General features: G+C 44.4%; 1 protein-coding gene across 3 annotated transcripts in view; it reads left to right on the forward strand.

The window, feature by feature from the left end:
• The first annotated feature begins 432 nt into the window (after window positions 1–432).
• LOC120940697 (mevalonyl-coenzyme A hydratase sidH-like) overlaps window positions 433–19,760 on the forward strand; it is a 101,022-nt gene continuing 81,694 nt past the window's right edge. Inside the window, exons 1-2 of one of the 3 annotated variants that reach the window (XM_040353689.1) lie at window positions 433–574; window positions 9,122–9,201. The gene's annotated coding sequence lies outside the window, so the exon portion shown is untranslated. The remainder of the gene's footprint in view (window positions 575–9,121; window positions 9,202–19,760) is intronic. The other 2 variants (XM_040353688.1, XM_040353691.1) reach the window with 2 other exon arrangements.

The raw sequence follows: 19,760 nt of genomic DNA on the forward strand, positions 1-19,760 counted from the left end.
CGGGGCTCCTAAATAAATTGTGAAAAAAACTATTGTAAATAACAAAATTGTAAAAAATAATAAAAATAAAAGCTAATTACACCATCCACTGAGGCAGTCGGTATATACACACATGCATGTGTTTGAGCTTTGAGGTGCACACCCTAATGCTACAGACTGTGCACACCTATGATATCTATTTATAATGTTTGGGGGTTCTGAGTAATTTTTGTAGGTGAGGAATGTTACAATTAGAATGGAAGTGGGTAAAATCATCACTGTTGGAGATTTCCTTTCACCTTCTGTCTCTGCTGCGACAGGAAATAAAATAAGAATCATAAGAAAGCACCTAGCTCGCCTCTCACAACTCATAATCCAAACTACAACTCCCAGAATTCTTAGTCACGTGTCCCAGCTTTCCCATGAGAAAAGTGGTGACACGCATGCGCTGTGCGGTGTGTGACCGTGCGCACACAGCGGGTGAAAGAAGCCCTTGCAGTCCTATAATTGAAGTAGGCGGAACTTTTACTGACTTCCAGCGCTTCCTTCATCCGTCCGACACACTGTCCTCGTCACAGGCGGCACAGAGTGAACGGTAACGAGGCTCCTGTAGTAGTAGTTTCCTCTCTGACAATGGACGCCGTGTTAACCCTTTCAGTAGCAGCGGTCATTTCCGTGTGTCTTTCATATTATTTATAATGGCGGTGCCTGGGTTATATTTTGGAGGACATGACTTTTCTTTGGTGGTGTTTTTCAGTGTAAAGCAATAAAAGAAATGTCCAGAAGCTGAGTGTAACATTGTTTTACCTACATTACCAGTAACCCTGCACAGTAAACCTGGCCATTCAGGCTGGAATCGCACTGATGTGATGTCAGACGTCGCATGTAATTCGCACTGCATGTATGTGCAGATCACACGCGACGTCGGTCTGTGCACTGCGAATTCAGCCATACAGTTTGTATAGATGAAATTGCGTCGCATTCGCACTAAAATGGTGCAGGACGACTTTTTCTTTCCCCTCCGTATTGGAATTGGATGGCATGGGTGTTTAAACCCATGCAATCCGATTTCCCCAGTTCGCACTGCGTTCTGCAAACTGTCATTACCACACCCGTGCGATCCGATTCCACAGTTCGCACTGCGTTCTGCAAACTCATTACTTTATAATGACACCCACTGTGGTTCGCTGAGAGCAGTGTGAACTGCCTGCGATTCAGATGCGTTGCGGGAACTCGCACAGGAATCGCTGTGCACCAGTGTGAAGCCAGCCTGATAGTTCGAATCTCAGCCAGTCCCTGCTGAGTTTGGAACAATCTATGGGCAGCAGTGACGGCTGGTGCTCAAAATTTTTAGGGGGGTGCAAACAAATGAAAAAAGACAATTGCAGCCTCACTTTGCCAATCAAAGACAGCCACTGTGCCCATCAAAGGCAGCCACGGTGCCCATCAAATGCAGCCACTGTGCCATGCCATTAATTGTCGCCACTGTGCCATGCCATCAATTGTCGCCACTATGCCCATCAATTGTCACCACTGTGCCCATCAATTGTCACCACTGTGCCATGCCATACGCAGCCACTGTGCCATCAAACGCAGCCACTGTGCCATGCCATCAATTGTCCCCACTGTGCCCACATCAAGTGTCCCCACTGTGCCCACATCAATTGTCCCCACTGTTCCCACATCAATTGTCCCCCACTGTGCCCACATCAATTGTCCCCCACTGTGCCCACATCAATTGTCCCCACTGTGCCCACATCAATTATCCCCACTGTGCCCACATCAATTGTCCCCACATCAATTGTCCCCACTGTGCCCTGTAAAATGCTGCCAGTCAGATTGCCTCCCCCCCCGCCCGGCACTTACCTTTCTGGGGTTCGCCATCCTCCTTCCACGGTCCCTCGATGTCTTCTGCCCACATCAAGTGTCCCCACTGTGCCCACATCAATTGTCCCCACTGTTCCCACATCAATTGTCCCCCACTGTGCCCACATCAATTGTCCCCACTGTGCCCACATCAATTGTCCCCACTGTGCCCACATCAATTATCCCCACTGTGCCCACATCAATTGTCCCCACATCAATTGTCCCCACTGTGCCCTGTAAAATGCTGCCAGTCAGATTGCCTCCCCCCCCGCCCGGCACTTACCTTTCTGGGGTTCGCCATCCTCCTTCCACGGTCCCTCGGTGTCTTCTGCCGCCCTCGATGACGCTTCAGCCAATCAGGTTACTGATAACCAGAATCAGTGAACCTGATTTGCTGAGACGGCAGTCAGTCTTATCCAAGGGACGTAGCCCACTACGTTCCGAGGATAAGACATCCGGGAGCTGAAGGGCTGTACTGGGAAAGCCTATCAGAGCCGCTGGCTCTGGCCACAATAACATACACTCATGCAATGCATGAGTGTATGTTATTTGCGCGGCGCTGCAAAACAAATTTTTAAAAGCCTTAAAGGGCCCGTTTTTTTTTATGACTACAGGGGGGGGGGCGCCCGGGGGCCCCCTATGGATGGGCTGCCACTGATGGGCAGGCTAATTGTATCCAAGTTAATCCAACGATCGACTTGGCTACAACTGGCATGTCGGATTACATGGCTATAACCTCTAACAATAATCATTGTTCTTCCAGCAGGGACAGCTCCTCGCGACCCCCCCACTGGGAGAACACAATAGCTTAGTAGGAGAAGATTCCCTCAACACTGACTGTGTTGATGGGGGAATCTGGAATTGAGCGTGGTTGCAGGAAAGAGAATCGCACCATCTTTGGTCTGCCTAAAACGCGGTACCATGGTGCACCATGCAGGATAGTGCGGTGTCAGCTCTGGCGGGGAGCAGGACAGTGATGCACATCGCTCTGTTAGTTCTTCTTCCTAAACAGTGCGTTGAGCGGTGATAATGCAGTGCCACCCAGTCTGGCACGATAGATGTCTGCATTTTTCAACACTGCAACCAAGTTACCAAACCCCCCACCCACAACATTTTTATACTGACAAAGCATACAAATTTACCGATAGGGCATTTTTTACTGACAACCTGAAATTGACAGACACTCCTATTAGAAACAAAGAGATATGCTATTTAACCCCTTCAGCCCCGCACCATTTCGTTGGCCAAAGACCTGGCCACTTTTTTTGCGATTCTGCACTGCGTCGCTTTAACTGACAATTGCGCAGTCGTGCGACGTGGCTCCCAAACAAAATTGACATTCTTTTTTCCCCACAAATAGAGCTTTCTTTTGGTGGTATTTGATCACCTCTGTGGTTTAAATTTTTTGTGCTGTAAACAAAAATAGAGCGACAATTTTGAAAAATTCAATATTTTTTACTTTTTGCTATAATAAATATCCCCCAAAAATATATAAAAAATAACGTTTTTTCCTCGGTTTAGGCCGATACATATTCTTCTACATATTTTTGGTAAAAAAAAAAAATCGCAATAAGCGTTTATTGATTGGTTTGCACAAAAGTTATAGCGTCTTCAAAATAGGGGATAGTTTTATGGCATTTTTATAAATATATTTTTTTAGTAGTAATCAGCATTTTTTTTTATCGTGACTGCAAATTTATGGCGGACACATTGGACACTTTTGACACCATTTTGGGACCATTGTAATTTTTACAGCAATCAGTCCTGTAAAAATGCACAGATTACTGTAAAAATGACACTGGGAGTGAAGGGGTTACCCTGTAGGGGACGCTGAAGGGGTTAAGTATGACCTAGGGAGTGCTTCTAACTGTTAGGGGGCATGTCTTGCTGTTCCCGATGACAGGGAACAGACGATCAGTGACATGTCACTAGGAAGAACAAGGAGATGTGCGCAACCACATGGCCGGCAAATTAAAGGGGACTTATATATACGCCCATGTGCCCAGCCATGCCATTCTGTAGACGTAAAAGTGGGTGCTGCGGTGGGCAAGCGGTTAACCACTTGCCCACCCGCTACAGTACATGTACCATAGTGGGGCAGCACGTGCAGGCACAATCACGTACCTGTGTGCCATGTACCTACACGGGTTTAGGAGCACACTGTTGGCCCCCGCGACTGCCGGACACAGCAGATTGTGGATCCCGGTGATCATTCGATACCTATGCAATCACATGATCACAATTAATAGTGAGGAAAAAGTGTGGCGCTAACTCGTGAGTTGGTGCCACACTTTTTACTTACTATTAATTTGATTACAAAGGGGTTTATTCAATTAAAAAAAAAGGCAGCTGCACGCATGGTTATTTAAAATGTATTAATTTTTGACGCCATCACTTGTCACTTTATTTATACCCACATGATCACAATTTCAACAAAGCTGTTATGAATGAATTCATTCATAACAGCTGTGTTGCCTATGCTGTGATTGGCCCACAGCTATCACATGGAACCTGGGCCAATCACAGCATCCTGTATCATGTGATTATCTGTAGCCAATCACAGTTAACGAATGATCACAGCTGTCAAGAATGGTTCACCCATTCATGACAGTTGAAAACTTTACTGTTACAATGTACTTAGTAGTACAGTGTTACTTTGATGAAAGTATGTAAAATAAAATGTAACAAAAAAGGAAAAAACAAAAAAACAAGGATGTATTTTTAACATGCTGTCATCAGTCAGTGTCCCTGATCACCGCCACACCAGTCATATGATGATGCTGTACTGCACTGGTGACATTATGTAAAAGTATTGTGGTGAAAAAAAGTTTAATTTATTTCATTTAAAAAAAAAAAAAAATGACAACTTCAAAAAGCTGACTATACCTCTTACTAAATGCCCCAGACTGTCTACTTTCCAAAAATGGGTAATTTAGGGGCATTTTAGGGCCTCCAGAAATGAGATAGGCCATCAATACATCAGGGTTGATCAATTTTCAAATATACACTGTGCAAAATTAGAAACGCAACACTTTTGTGTTTGCCCCTATTTATCATGAGCTGAACACAAAGATCTACAACTTTTTTTTATGAACACAAAAGTCCTATTTCTCTCAAATATTGTTCACAAATGTGTGTTAGTGAGCACTTCTTTGCCGAGATAATCCATCCACCTCACAGGTGTGGCATATTAAGATGCTGATTAGACAGCATGATTATTGCACAGTAGAGTTGCACGATTCTGGACAAAAGGAGAATTTTCTTAGAATAAAGATCACAACTCTCTCACGATTCTCGCGGCGTATAATCTTAAAATTTGGGCTAACTTTACTAGTTAGTTTTTTTTTTTAAATTCATTAACCTCTTCCCTACCGAGTCATAGTAAAATGACGTCGGCGGGAACCTCTCGTCCTTCAGACTGGACGTCATATGACGTCCTTGCTTTTTCGGCCACTAGGGGGCGCACACGGAAAAGCCGACGGCGCACCCCCACCCCATTAATCGGGACCCGGTGCGCATACCCAGTGGCCGTGATGTCTGCCGCGCACTCGCGATTGCCCGCAATCACAGCAGGACCATGGATTTGTGTGTGTAAGCACACAGATCCATGTCCTGTCAGCGGTGAGGAGACTGATGTGTGTTCCCAGTACAGAGGAAAATACAGATACAGTGCAACATAAAATATTGCAACAGCCACCATTTTATTTTCTAGGGTCTCTACTAAAAAAAAAAAAATTGCACGCAGGCACAGTTTACCCTCTATTTTCAGGGTAAAAAAGTGAGTGTTATATGCCAATAAATACAGTATATATATATATATATATATATATATATATATATATATATATATATATATATATATATATACACTATATTTATTGGCATATAACACTCACTTTTTTACCCTGAAAATAGAGGGTAAACTGTGCCTGCGTGTTATACGCAGGGGGCTGTGGAAAGTTTTTTTCCTGAAACTTCCCTTTTAAAGTTAGGGTGCGTGTTATACGCCAATAAATACGGTATATATATATATATATATATATATATATATATATATATATACAGAGCTTTTTTTCTCAGAAAATAGGTGCAGGAACTCAACCACGACCCGTTCAGATTTCACAAACAGTAGAAGGGTCTTAAAGGGGCATTAAATACCAGGATTGCATTACATACGGAGTGCAGAGTTCAGGGGGTTACAAAGATGTCACTTGTAAACACAGAAACCACACTTCTGTGTTTACAAGTGATTGTGGTGAGCAGGCACCAAAGGGTCTGAGCCAGAGGTGGTGGAACTGAGTTCCCCCAAGTTCCCCCTGAAAAAAAGCCCTGTATATATATATATATATATATATATATATATATATATATATATGTTTGGGGGTTCTAAGTAATTTTCTAGCAAAAAAAACAAACGAATTTAACTTGAAAACAACAACTGTCAAAAAAAGGTTTGACGGTTAAACATTCCTAATTTACATACATAAGTATATTTTCTTGGAGGTGAAGATGCTGGATGTGAAGGTCCTGGGCTGGTGTGGTTACACGTGGTCTGCGGTTGTGAGGCCGGTTGGATGTACTGTCAAATTCTCTGAAACGCCTTTGGAGACGGCTTATGGTAGAGAAATGAACATCCAAGTCAAGGGCAACAGCTCTGGTGGACATTCCTGCAGTCAGCATGCCAATTGCACGCTCCCTGAAACCTTGTGACATCTGTGGCATTGTGCTGTGTTAAAACTGCACATTTTAGAGTGCCCTTTTATTGTGGCCAGACTAAGGCACACCTGAGCAATAATCATGCTGTCTAATCAGCATCTGGATATGCCGCACCTGTGAGGTAGATGGATTATCTGGGTAAAGGAGAAGTGCTCACTAACACAGATTTAACACAATTGCCGGCAGTGGCACGTCCTAATTAGTGCGACGCTGCATTGATTTCCAAAAGTGTATACTACTGTTGGCGATTTCGGGATGCGATTTCTATTGACATCTGTGCAGAAACCAGCACAGATGTCTCTGAAATCGCCCCCGAAGGCGGGAATTAAATTGTGAGAGTTTAGCTGAGCTCGCACAATTTCATTCCCGCACTCAGTGTGAACCAAGGCTAAGACAGATTTGTGAACAATATTTTAGAGAAATAGACCTTTTGGGGGTTATTTACTAAAGGCAAATCTACTTTGCACTACTACAAGTGCAAACTACAAGTGCAAAGTGTGCTTGAAATTGCACTGAATGTGCACTTGGAAGTGCAGTCGCTGTAGATCCAAGGGGGACATGGAATCATTACAGCGACTGCACTTCCAAGTGCACTTTCCATCACTTTCCATCACAGACTCCTCTCCATCACAGAGCCCCCATCATAGACTCCTCTCCATTACAGGCTCTACCCCCATCACAGACTCCACCCCCCACCATAGACTCCACCCCCTCCATCACAGACTCCCCTTCATCACAGATCCCTCCATCACAGACTCCTCTCCATCACAGACTCCTCTCATCACAGATCCCCCTTCACAGGTTCCTCTCCATGACAGACTCTCCCCATCACAGATCCCTCCATCAGACTCCTCTCCATCACAGAGCCCCCTATCACAGATCCCCCTAATCACAAAGCTCCCCATCACAGATCCCTCCTGCCACAGACTCCCCATTAAAAAGCCCCCCATCACATATTCCCCTAATCACAAAGCTCCCCATCACAGAGCCCCCATCACAGATCCCTCCCACCACAGACTCATACCTCCCAACCGTCCCAGAATGGGCGGGATTTTTCCGCAAAGGGAGGGCTTTCCTGCTGTCCCGCAAATGCACATAGAATCCCGAAGTCTGAGGCTGGTTTTCTCACTGTGCGTGTGAAAATGTTCTTTGATTGGACCTTTTAGCTGCTTGTCCTCATGGTGATTGGCTGCAGCTCATAGCAATCATCCTCCTGTACTCACACTGTCTGTGACTCACTCTATGCTGTGGGGGCGGGGTCAGTTACTACTGAAGACGAGGAGGTGCTTTCCAATGGAGGAGGGCAGGTCAGTGTGCGCCTGATAGAAAAGTTGCTGCAGTTAAGCTGTCGCAGTGTCCTGACAGATGAGACAGATTTCTGGTGAAGCCCGTGCCCAGAATCTTATCAGATTATTGGAAGACAGAAGCTGGGCTCAGGCTGCAGACACAGAACACCGTCCACTTGTTCTGTCAGCTTCATCTGTACAGCACTCTGCAGGAGTTTCCCCCAAGATCCATACCAGACCCTTATCAGAACACGCAGCCCAGCAGGACAGGAAAGGACCATACCAAGCCACATGCCCTCAACATGGGGGGGGGGGGGGGTGCTTTACGCCCCCCCACCCCAAACAAAGCACCTTGTCCCCAAGTTGATGAAGACAAGGGCCTCTTCCTGGTCTGCAGGCAGGGGGCTTATCGGAATCTGGGAGCCTCCTTTAATAAGGGGGCCTCCAGATCCTGGCCCCCCACCCTATGTGAATGAGTATGGGGGTACATCGTACCCCTACCCATTCACCTGGCAATTAAAAAAAACACACTACAAAGGTTTTTAAAGTAATTTATTAGGGGGTCTCTTCCGACTTCTCCACGCTCTCCAGCCTCTTCTCCCGCTGTCCGGTGTCTTCTGCCGCCTCCTCCGCTATTTTCTGCTCTTTTGCCCGCTCTTTGGCTAGCTCTTGCCCGGTCTTCTCCATCGTCTTCTTCCCTCTGCTTTCCTTCTGATGACTCAACGCTCTCTCTCACTGTAATGCTGTGTGTACGGTGTGCAACTACCTATATAGGCATGGGGCGGGGTCACCGGGTGGCATCAACATGGGGACAAGGTGTTTTGGACCACCCCCCCATGTTGAAGGCATGTGGCTTGGTTTGGTCCTGAAGGGGGGGGATCACTCGCTGTATACCGCGCTCCCAAACAGTCCTGAAGATGCTGCTTGCAGGACTTTTCTCAACGTCCCGCAAGCGCACCGCCCCAGTGTAAAAAGACACACTGAAATTAATGGGATACGGTTTTTAGGCACTTTACAGGCGATATTTCTAGTGCTAAAACGCCTGAAAACCGCAAGGGGTCTTACTAGCAGCGCACGCAGTGAGTGACGAAAGTGAGGCTACCCATCTGTTAGCTAGGTCTCATCACAATGTGGAAGTAAAGGAATATTACATCACTAACGCTTTCATTGTGAAATATGTTGTCACGTTCACATATTCAAATTATATAATGTTTTCATATTGCTGTCCAACCCCTGTAAATCCACTTTGCGTACACCGCACACCTTTATTACAGGAATTTCCTACACAGAGGATGTTTCATGCTGGATTACTGCACAAATCTGGAAGAATAATACAAAGTACAGCAAGATTCAAGTGAGAATACATATTCCTCTTGTATTAAGACAATATTTGCTTATTCCGGAGTTCAGCTTTAAATTGGTTAGACACTTGTACTTTCCTTTGTAGTGTTGACATTTCCCGTAGAGTTGACACGCAACTTGGTGAACGTCAATGAAATGTAAGAAAATCTGCAGCATGTGTAAAGTTGGTGTTTGTTTAACATCACAAATATCATTGTCATTTGCATGTTCTTTGTGTTTACATATCCTATAAATGCTAAAAGATGTGGGCGGGTCAATTATTAACACAATAATTCAAGGCTAGTAACTTCGATGATCTTAACCACTTAAGCCCCGGACCAATACGCTGTCTAAAGACCAGAGGTGTTTTTACAATTTGGCAATGCGCTGCTTTAACTGGTAATTGCGCGGTCATGCAATGTTGTACCGAAACGAAACTTGCGTCCTTTTCTTCCCACAAATAGAGCTTTATTTTGATGGTATTTGATCGCCTCTGCGATTTTTATTTTTTGCGATATAAACGCAAAAAGACCGTAAATTTTGAAAAAAAATGATTTTTCTTATAACAAAAAGTAAAAAAAATCGAATAAACTAAATTTTAGTCAAACATTTAGGCCAAAATGTATTCAGCCACATGTCTTTAGTAAAAAAAATCGCAATAAGCGTATATTTATTGGTTTTCGCAAAAGTTATAGCGTCTACAAACTAGGGTACATTTTCTGGAATTTACACAGCTTTTATTTTATGACTGCCTATCTCATTTCTTGAGGTGCTAAAATGGCAGGGCAGTACAAAACCCCCCCAAATGACCCCATTTTGGAAAGTAGACACCCCAAGGAAACTGCTGAGAGGCATGTTGAGTCCATTGAATATTTAATTTTTTTGTCCCAAGTGATTGAATAATGACGAAAAAAAAAAAAAAAAAAAATGTTTACAAAAAGTTGTCACTAAATGATATATTTCTCACACATGCCATGGTTATATGTGGAATTGCACCCCAAAATACATTCTGCTGCTTCTCCTGAGTACGGGGATACCACATGTGTGGGACTTTTTGGGAGCCTAGCCGCATACGGGGCCCCAAAACCCAAGCACCGCCTTCAGCATTTCTAAGGGCACAAATTTTTGATTTCACTCCTCACTACCTATCAAGGTTTCGAAGGCCATAAAATGCCAAAATAGCAAAAAAAAAAACCAAATGACCCCATTTTGGAAAGTAGACACCCTAAGCTATTTGCTGAGAGGCATGTCGAGTCCATGGAATATTTTATATTTTGACACAAGTTGCGGGAATATGACAAACTGATTTTTTTTTGCACAAAGTTGTCACTAAATGATATATTGCTCACACATGCCATAGTTATATGTGGAATTGCACCCCAAAATACATTCTGCTGCTTCTCCCGAGTACGGGGATACCACATATGTGGGACTTTTTGTGAGCCTAGCCGCATACGGGGCCCCGAAAACAAAGCACCGCCTTCAAGATTTCTAAGGGCATACATTTTTGATTTCACTCCTCACTACCTATCACAGTTTTGAAGGCCATAAAATGCCAAGATGTCACACAACCCCCCCAAATGACCCCATTTTGGAAAGAAGACACCCCAAGCTATTTGCTGAGAGGCATGTTGAGTCCATGGAATATTTAATTTTATGGCCCCAAGTGATTGAATAATGACCAAAAAAAAAAAAAAAAATTTTTTTACAAAACGTTGTCACTAAATGATATATTTCTCACATATGCCATGGGCATATGTGGAATTGCACCCCAAAATACATTCTGCTGCTTCTCCTGAGTACGGGGATACCACATGTGTGGGACTTTTTGGGAGCCTAGCCGCGTACGGGACCCCGAAAACCAATCACCGCCTTCAGGATTTCTAAGGGCATAAATTTTTGATTTCACTCCTCACTACCTATCACAGTTTCGAAGGCAATAAAATGCCAAAACAGCACAAAACCCCCCCCAAATGACCCCATTTTGGAAAGTAGACACCCCAAGCTATTTGCTGAGAGGCATGTTGAGTCCATGGAATATTTAATTTTTTTGCCCCAAGTCACTGAATAATGACCAAAAAAAAAAAAATACAAAACGTTGTCACTAAATGATATATTTCTCACACATGCCACGGTTATATGTGGAATTGCACCCCAAAATACATTCTGCTGCTTCTCCTGAGTACGGGGATACCACATGTGTGGGACTTTTTGGGAGCCTAGCCACGTACGGGACCCCGAAAACCAATCACCGCCTTCAGGATTTCTAAGGGCATAAATTTTTGATTTCACTCCTCACTACCTATCACAGTTTCGAAGGCAATAAAATGCCAAAACAGCACAAAACCCCCCCAAATGACCCCATTTTGGAAAGTAGACACCCCAAGCTATTTGCTGAGAGGCATGTTGAGTCCATGGAATATTTAATTTTTTTGCCCCAAGTCACTGAATAATGACCAAAAAAAAAAAAATACAAAACGTTGTCACTAAATGATATATTTCTCACACATGCCACGGTTATATGTGGAATTGCACCCCAAAATACATTCTGCTGCTTCTCCTGAGTACGGGGATACCACATGTGTGGGACTTTTTGGGAGCCTAGCCGCGTACGGGGCCCCGAAAACCAAGCACTGCCTTCAAGATTTGTGTGAGTGAAATCAAAAATTTATGTCCTTAGAAATCTTGAAGGCGGTGCTTGGTTTTCGGGGTCTCATACGCGGCTAGGCTCCCAAAAAGTCCCACACATGTGGTATCCCCGTACTCAGGAGAAGTAGCAGAATGTATTTTGGGGTGCAATTCCACATATAACCATGGCATGTGTGAGAAATATATCATTTAGTGACAATGTTTTGTACATTTTTTTATTTTAATTTTTTTTGGTCATGATTCAATCACTTGGGGCAAAAAAATTAAATATTCCATGGATTCAACATGCCTCTCAGCAAATAGCTTGGGGTGTCTACTTTCCAAAATGGGGTCATTTGGGGGTTTTTTGTGCTATTTTGGCATTTTATGGCCTTCGAAACTGTGATAGGTAGTGAGGAGTGAAATCAAAAATTTGCGCCCTTAGAAATGCTGAAGGCGGTGCTTGGTTTTCGGGGTCCCGTACGCGGCTAGGCTCCCAAAAAGTCCCAAACATGTGGTATCCCCGTACTCAGGAGAAGCAGCAGAATGTATTTTAGGGTGCAACTCCACATATAACCATGGCATGTGTGAGCAATATATCATTTAGTGACACATTTTTCTTTTTTTTTTTTTTTTTCTCATTATTCAATCACTTTGGACAAAAAAAAAAAAATCAATGGACTCAACATGCCTCTCAGCAGTTTCCTTGGGGTGTCTTCTTTCCAAAATGGGGTCATTTGGTTTTTTTTTGTGCTATTTTGGCATTTTATGGCCTTCGAAACTGTGATAGGTAGTGAGGAGTGAAATCAAAAATTTACACCCTTAGAAAGCCTGAAGGCGGTGATTGGTTTTTGGGGTCCCGTACGCGGCTAGGCTCCCAAAAAGTCTCACACATGTGGTATCCCCGTACTCAGGAGAAGCAGCAGAATGCATTTTGGGGTGTAATTCCACATATGCCCATGGCATGTTTGAGCAATATATCATTTAGTGACAACTTTGCGCAAAAAAAAATATATATATATATATATATTTATATTTCCCGCAACTTGGGTCAAAATCTAAAATATTCCATGGACTTAAGATGCCTCTCAGCAAATAGCTTGGGGTGTCTACTTTCCAAAATGGGGTCATTTGGGGGGGTTTTCAATTGTCCTGGCATTTTATGCACAACAATTAGAAGCTTATGTCACACATCACCCACTCTTCTAACCACTTGAAGAAAAAGCCCTTTCTGACACTGTTTGTTTACATAAAAACATATTATTTTTTTGCAAGAAAGTAAAGTTGAACCCCCAAACATTATATATTTTTTTAAAGCAAAGGCCCTACAGATTAAAATGGTAGGTGTTGCAAAAAAAATTTCCACACAGTATTTGCGCAGCGTTTTTTCAAACGCATTTTTTGGGGAAAAAATACACTTTTTTTTATTTTAAAGCACTAAAACACACTATATTGCCCAAATTATTGATGAAATAAAAATTATGATCTTAGGCCGAGTACATGGATACCAAACACGACATACTTTAAAATTGCGCACAAACGCGCAGTGGCGACAAACTACATACATTTTTAAAAGCCTTTAAAAGCCTTTACAGGTTACCACATTAGATTTACAGAGTAGGTCTACTGCTAAAATGACTGCCCTCGATCTGCCCTTCGCGGTGATACCTCACATGCATGGTGCAATTGCTGTTTACATATGACTCCAGACCGACGCTTGCGTTCGTCTTTGCGCAAGAGCAGGGGGGGACAGGGATGCTTTTTTTTATTTTTTTATTTTTTTATATATTTATTTAGCTTTTTTTATTTTATTTGTTAACTGTTCCTTCCATTTATTTATTTTTTTACCATTTTTATTGTTATCTCAGGGAATGTAAATATCCCTTATGATAGCAATAGTTAGTGACAGGTACTCTTTTTTTTTTTTAAATGGGGTCTATTAGACCCTAGATCTTTCCTCTGCCCTCAAAGCATCTGACCACACCAAGATCGGTGTGATAAAATGCTTTCCCATATTCTCAATGGCGCCGTTTATATCTGGGGGGGGGGACATTCCCTCCCACTGAATGTAAAAGCAGTCTAGAGGCTAATTAGCCGCTAGGACTGCTTTTACATGAAAGCCGACCGCTGGCTGAAAAGAATGATACCAAGATGATGCATCATACCAGTACGTTGATGGTTCTTGTTGGACATGTATTGTAATCTTTTTTTTTTTCATGCAGTCTGTTGGCTGAACAAAAAAAAGATTGATCGGTGGGTATGCCCACCATTAGAATACCTCCCTTCATCCACCCACTTCTAATGATGGGCATACATGCACCATTTATATATGCCGAAGCATGGGGGCATCCTCCCGCAAAAAAGTTATGCCGCGTACGGTCGGACTTTTCTATGCCGCGTACACACGGTCGGACTTTTCTATGCCGTGTACACATGGTCAGACTTTTCCACAGGAAAGCCTCCGTAGGAATGTCAACCGTATGTACGCGGCATTAGGAGCAAAATCGCTCCTCCGCCCCTAATGCCCCCATGCTCCGGCATATATGCTCTTTTTTGAACTGTAGTGGTGAAATCACCTCCTACAGCATTGGAGTCGCGGCTTTATATATCGTGGGAGCAAACGCTGTTGCTGTCACGCTAAATAAATCCGCACTGCAACTGAATGGCGTACCTGCTAAGCAAATGATGGTTAACATTAAAACAAAGTAACATTCCAGTATAACAGTAAGATCATACCATACCTGCAAAGCAAATACCTATAAAAAAACATAGTAAAAAATAAAACATTTTTTAACGCAACCTGTGCCTAAAATATATATATATGCCAAAGCATGGGGGCATCCTCCCGCAAAAAAGTTATGCCGCGTACGGTCGGACTTTTCTATGCCGCGTACACACGGTCGGACTTTTCTATGCCGTGTACACATGGTCAGACTTTTCCACGGGAAAGCCTCCGTAGGAATGTCAACCGTATGTACGCGGCATTAGGAGCAAAATCGCTCCTCCGCCCCTGCTGCCCGCATGCTTCGGCATATATGCTCTTTTTTTTAACTGTGGTGGTGAAATCACCTCCTACAGCACTGGAGTCGCGGCTTTATATATCGTGGGAGCAAACGCTGTTGCTGTCAAGATAAATAAGTCCGCGCAACAGCTGAATGGCGTACCTGAAAACAGTAAAATAAATTACATACCTGAAAAGCAAGCATGAAAAAACATAACAACAATAAAACTTTGCAGAATAGAATACAGTAAAAAAGAGCAGAACAATAGAGAGAGAATAGAGAGGGAGAGAACAATAAAACGACAACTATTTTTGGTTTTTTTATTTTATATTTTTTTGTGTGTTTTTATTTTTTACTTTTTTTTTTTTTTTTTTTAACACTTTTTTTTGTAACTGTGAACTGTAACTTCAACTTTTCGGTTCCAGGTTTGGGTCTCTCAAAATGCGATGGCATCTTGGGAGACCCTGTGTGAGTGTGCCTAGCCTGTGAAATGTTTCACCCTACACTAATAATTAACGTGTGTGTGGAAGCGTTCAAAACATTCACCAATACAAAGACCAGGATTGCCAGGACATTTGGGACAAAAATAACGGGTGTCACGCCTAAATCCGCGCTTGGTACAGACACGACATTTTCTTTGGGGGGCTCGTTGGGTAGGGGTACTCGGGAGGACATAAGAAAAATGCCTCTCATGCAGTCGGCTTACTGCATTTGGTAGGAGATGGTGAGGTACAATACCGCCTGGATACAGGAGTTCTGTGATGATATCCCTCTGGAATTGAAGGAAGGATTCATTCCGTCCTGAAGCTCTGTATACGACATGAGCATTCAGTAGAGCCAATTGAAATAAATGTAGAGACACTTTTTTGTACCAGCGTCTCGTCTTACGGGCAATATGATACGGCGCCATCAACTGGTCGTTGAGGTCCACCCCTCCCATATTAAGGTTATATTCGTGGACACAGAGGGGTTTCTCCACAACACCAGTCGCCGTACGAATTTGGACTGTCGTGTCTACGTGAAGGGTGGTAAGAACGAAAACATTCCTATTGTCCCGCCACTTCACAGCGAGCAAATTTTTACATCTGCAGCAGGCTCTCGCCCCCGGCCTAACACGGGCATCTACAAGCCGCTGGGGGAAGCCCCGGCGATTAGGTCGCACGGTGCCACATGCTCCAATCTGTTGATCAAATAAGTGGCTAAAAAGTGGCACGCTGCTGTAAAAATTGTCCACATACAAATGGTACCCCTTTCCGAATAAGGGTGACACCAAGTCCCAAACAATCTTGCCAGCGCTCCCCATGTAATCTGGGCATCCTTCCGGCTCTACCTGACTATCTTTTCCCTCGTAAACCCTAAAGCTCCATGTGTAGCCTGTGGCCCTGTCACAGAGCTTATAGAGCTTGACCCCGTATCTGGCACGCTTGCTGGGAAGGAACTGTTTGAAAGACAAGCGGCCAGCAAATTTAATCAGGGACTCATCAACGCATACAACCTGCTGGGGATTAAACAAGGCTGCAAAACGTTCGTTGAAATGGTTTACGAGGGGCCGAATTTTGTAGAGCCGGTCAAATTCAGGGTCTCCACGTGGACGACAAAGTGCATTGTCACTGAAATGCAGGAACCGCAGGATCGCCTCGTATCGTCTCCTGGCCATGTGAGCAGAGAAAATGTACATATGGTCAATGGGATGTGTGGACCAATACATCCGCAATGACGGAAATTTGTGTATGCCCATGTTGAGGGTAAGGCCCAGAAAGGTCTTAAATTCGGAAACCTCGAGAGGTTTCCATTCTTTGGCAAGGCGAGACTGGGGGTTAGCGGCGATGTAAGTACCAGCATATAAATTAGTCTGGTCCACAATAGATCTATAGAGATCTTCCGTGAAATACAGCGAATAAAAATCAAGTGACATAAAGTTCGCTGTATCCACCTGAATACCGGGTTGGCCAGTGAATGGGGGAAGTACAGGTGCTGTAGAAGTGGTGGGGACCCAATCAGGATAGGCAAATTCTACAGGAAGGGCACTATGGGCACGACGGGCCTGTCTCTGTCTTCTTCTTGGTGGCAGCGGGACACTACTTGTGCTTGCCACATCGCCAGCTTCAACTGCACTTATGGGACTCGCCACGTCACCAAGTGTTACTGCAGTGCTGGATAAACGACCAGGGTGTACTAGGCCGCTGGTGCTTGCCAATTCACCAGAAGGAATAGCGGCGCTAGTACTGGATCTCTGCTCCATACGAGGGTCCTGCGGTTCTTGCTGCTCAACAACATCAGAATGGGATCGGGTACGCCTGGCCTTAGCAGGGACCTCAACTTCGTCGTGCGAGCTATCTGACATGGAGCCGCTGTCGTAAATGGGTTCATATTCTGAGCCAGAATCTGTCAGATGCGTGACCTCCTCCTCTTCACTATCTGACATGCACATGAACTCCAAGGCCTGCTTATCATTGTACCTTCGGTTTGCCATTTTGGACTCTAAATTTAGTGGTACAATGGTAAGGATTCACAGGTAAAAAAAGCACCTGACTATAGAAAAGCAAATGTAGAAAACGCTTCAAAAAAAACTGTAAGCGATCGCAGGGATCAGGCCTGTCTCTGCGAACGCTGCAGTTATGTGTCTTGTGTTTTGTAAGTGACAGTGATCGATCGATACTGCACTTGGGTGGGTTGGGCTGGGCAGAGGGGGAAAACGCAGGTGCTAGCGGGTATCTGGGCTGATTCCGCTAACAATGCGTTTTTGGGTACCCTAAACTGCTGGGTACGCTAGTATAGATCTGATCAGATCAGGTATCGATCCGTTCAGATCCTATACCACTAAGGGGGGTGTATGCTTAGCGAGTGGGTGTAAGCGGTACTGGCTCTAACCTAACGCTGCCTGGGGCGACGCAGACCCTGACTGGCGCTAAAATTAAATTTATATCACCCGCCGGGTGATCAGGGGGTTAAACCTATTGGGTTATATACGGCGGGTGCTCTGATGCTATAAACAGCAAACTAACCAACCAGCGTCAACCGTAACACTTATACGGTGATCACTGGTGAAAGGGTTAACTAGGGGGCAATCAGGGGGTTAAAACCTTTATTCGGTAATATATGGGGGTACCTAACGCTTTCTAAAAACCTGGTGGCGAACCTAAAATAACTAAATAACTAACTGGCTAACCACGTCACCAGTGACACTTATACAGTGATCAGTGGTGAAAGGGTTAACTCTAGGGGCAATCAGGGGTTAAAACCTTTATTTATGGGGGTACCTAACGCTATATAAACCTGGCGGCGAACCTCAAAAAAAACTAACTGCCTAGCGGCAACAGTGACACTAATACAGCGATCAGAAACCGATCGCTTAGTGACACTGGCAATAGGGGTGAAAGGGTTAACTCTAGGGGCAATCAGGGGTTAAAACCTTTATTTATGGGGGTACCTAACGCTATATAAACCTGGCGGCGAACCTCAAAAAAAACTAACTGCCTAGCGGCAACAGTGACACTAATACAGCGATCAGAAACCGATCGCTTAGTGACACTGGCAATAGGGGTGAAAGGGTTAACTCTAGGGGCAATCAGGGGTTAAAACCTTTATTTATGGGGGTACCTAACGCTATATAAACCTGGCGGCGAACCTCAAAAAAAACTAACTGCCTAGCGGCAACAGTGACACTAATACAGCGATCAGAAACCGATCGCTTAGTGACACTGGCAATAGGGGTGAAAGGGTTAACTTTAGGGGCAATCAGGGGTTAAACCTTTATTGGGGGGGGGTAGGGGGCTACCCTGGACCTAAAGGGGCCTAAACCTAACTGCCCTGACACTTTTTTCTGTCACACTGACACTAAAAGCAGTGATCAGAAAATAAATGATCACTGCAATCAGTGACACTGTGACAGGGGGTGATCGGGGGGGGTTATGTGCCTATGTGTGCTGTGTCAGTGTGCTGTTGGTGCAACTCACAGTACTGACGTCTTCTCTCCTCTGGAATCGGACGAAAAGACCGCCAGAGGGGAGAAAACGTCACTTCCTCCCTGCCTGTGTTTACAGTTACACAGGCAGGGAGGGCTCAGCTGGAATCTCATTCGCCGAGGGAGATCGAGAGGGGACGGCTGGAAACCAATAGCCGCCCCCTCCTCCCGGACCTCCCGTACACCGTTCCCGGCCGTCGCATGTACCGGAGGGGGTCCCGATCGGACCCCCGAACCGAGGTAAGGCGGGGACGTACCTATACGCCCATGTGCCTGTACGTGCCATATTGTGGACGTATATGTACATGCGGTGGTCGGGAACTGGTTAAAGTGGAAGTCCAGTCAAATACTAAATATACATAGATCTTCTTTCCACCCCTGTTCTAAGCCCTATTCTATCTACCCTGTAGAGTAAAGATGTCTACACTTACCTATTCTGAGGGTGCTCCGGTCCAGTCACATGATCGGCTCCCAGCACCAGCTTCAGTGTAGAGGAGGGACAGCCGACAATGGATGCTCCATAGTAAGGCTAAGGGTGACGTCACCACGAGGCCCTGCAGCTGTCCTATAACCATAACAGGAAGTGAGGGGATCCTTGGTCGTCACCAGAAATGGCATCCTCATTGGATGATTTCACCGATATTCCTGTTCTGGTGACAACCCCAAATTTTGGATTTTATTTCACTTTCACTCTTGGTAATAATGGTAAACAAGACAAATAAAAAGGCGAAATCTCTAATGGGAGCACAAAAAGTAATGCAATCCTTCTCTACTCAATCCACAGTTATGCTTTTAAACCCTCAAGAGGAGGGTGATACTTACCTTAGATTGTCCTTTTTGTTCTTTAAAATTGTCCCTTTCTGTCTTCTATGGCAAGTCCCCAAGCCTATGCTCTTTCCCCACCTATTTGAGGATGTCTCCTTTAGCTGGGTAGACTAAAGAGAAAACCATATATGCCAGGGGTGTCCAAACTTTTTT

Source organism: Rana temporaria, chromosome 5, assembly GCF_905171775.1.
Source record: "Rana temporaria chromosome 5, aRanTem1.1, whole genome shotgun sequence".
Lineage (NCBI taxonomy): Eukaryota > Metazoa > Chordata > Amphibia > Anura > Ranidae > Rana > Rana temporaria.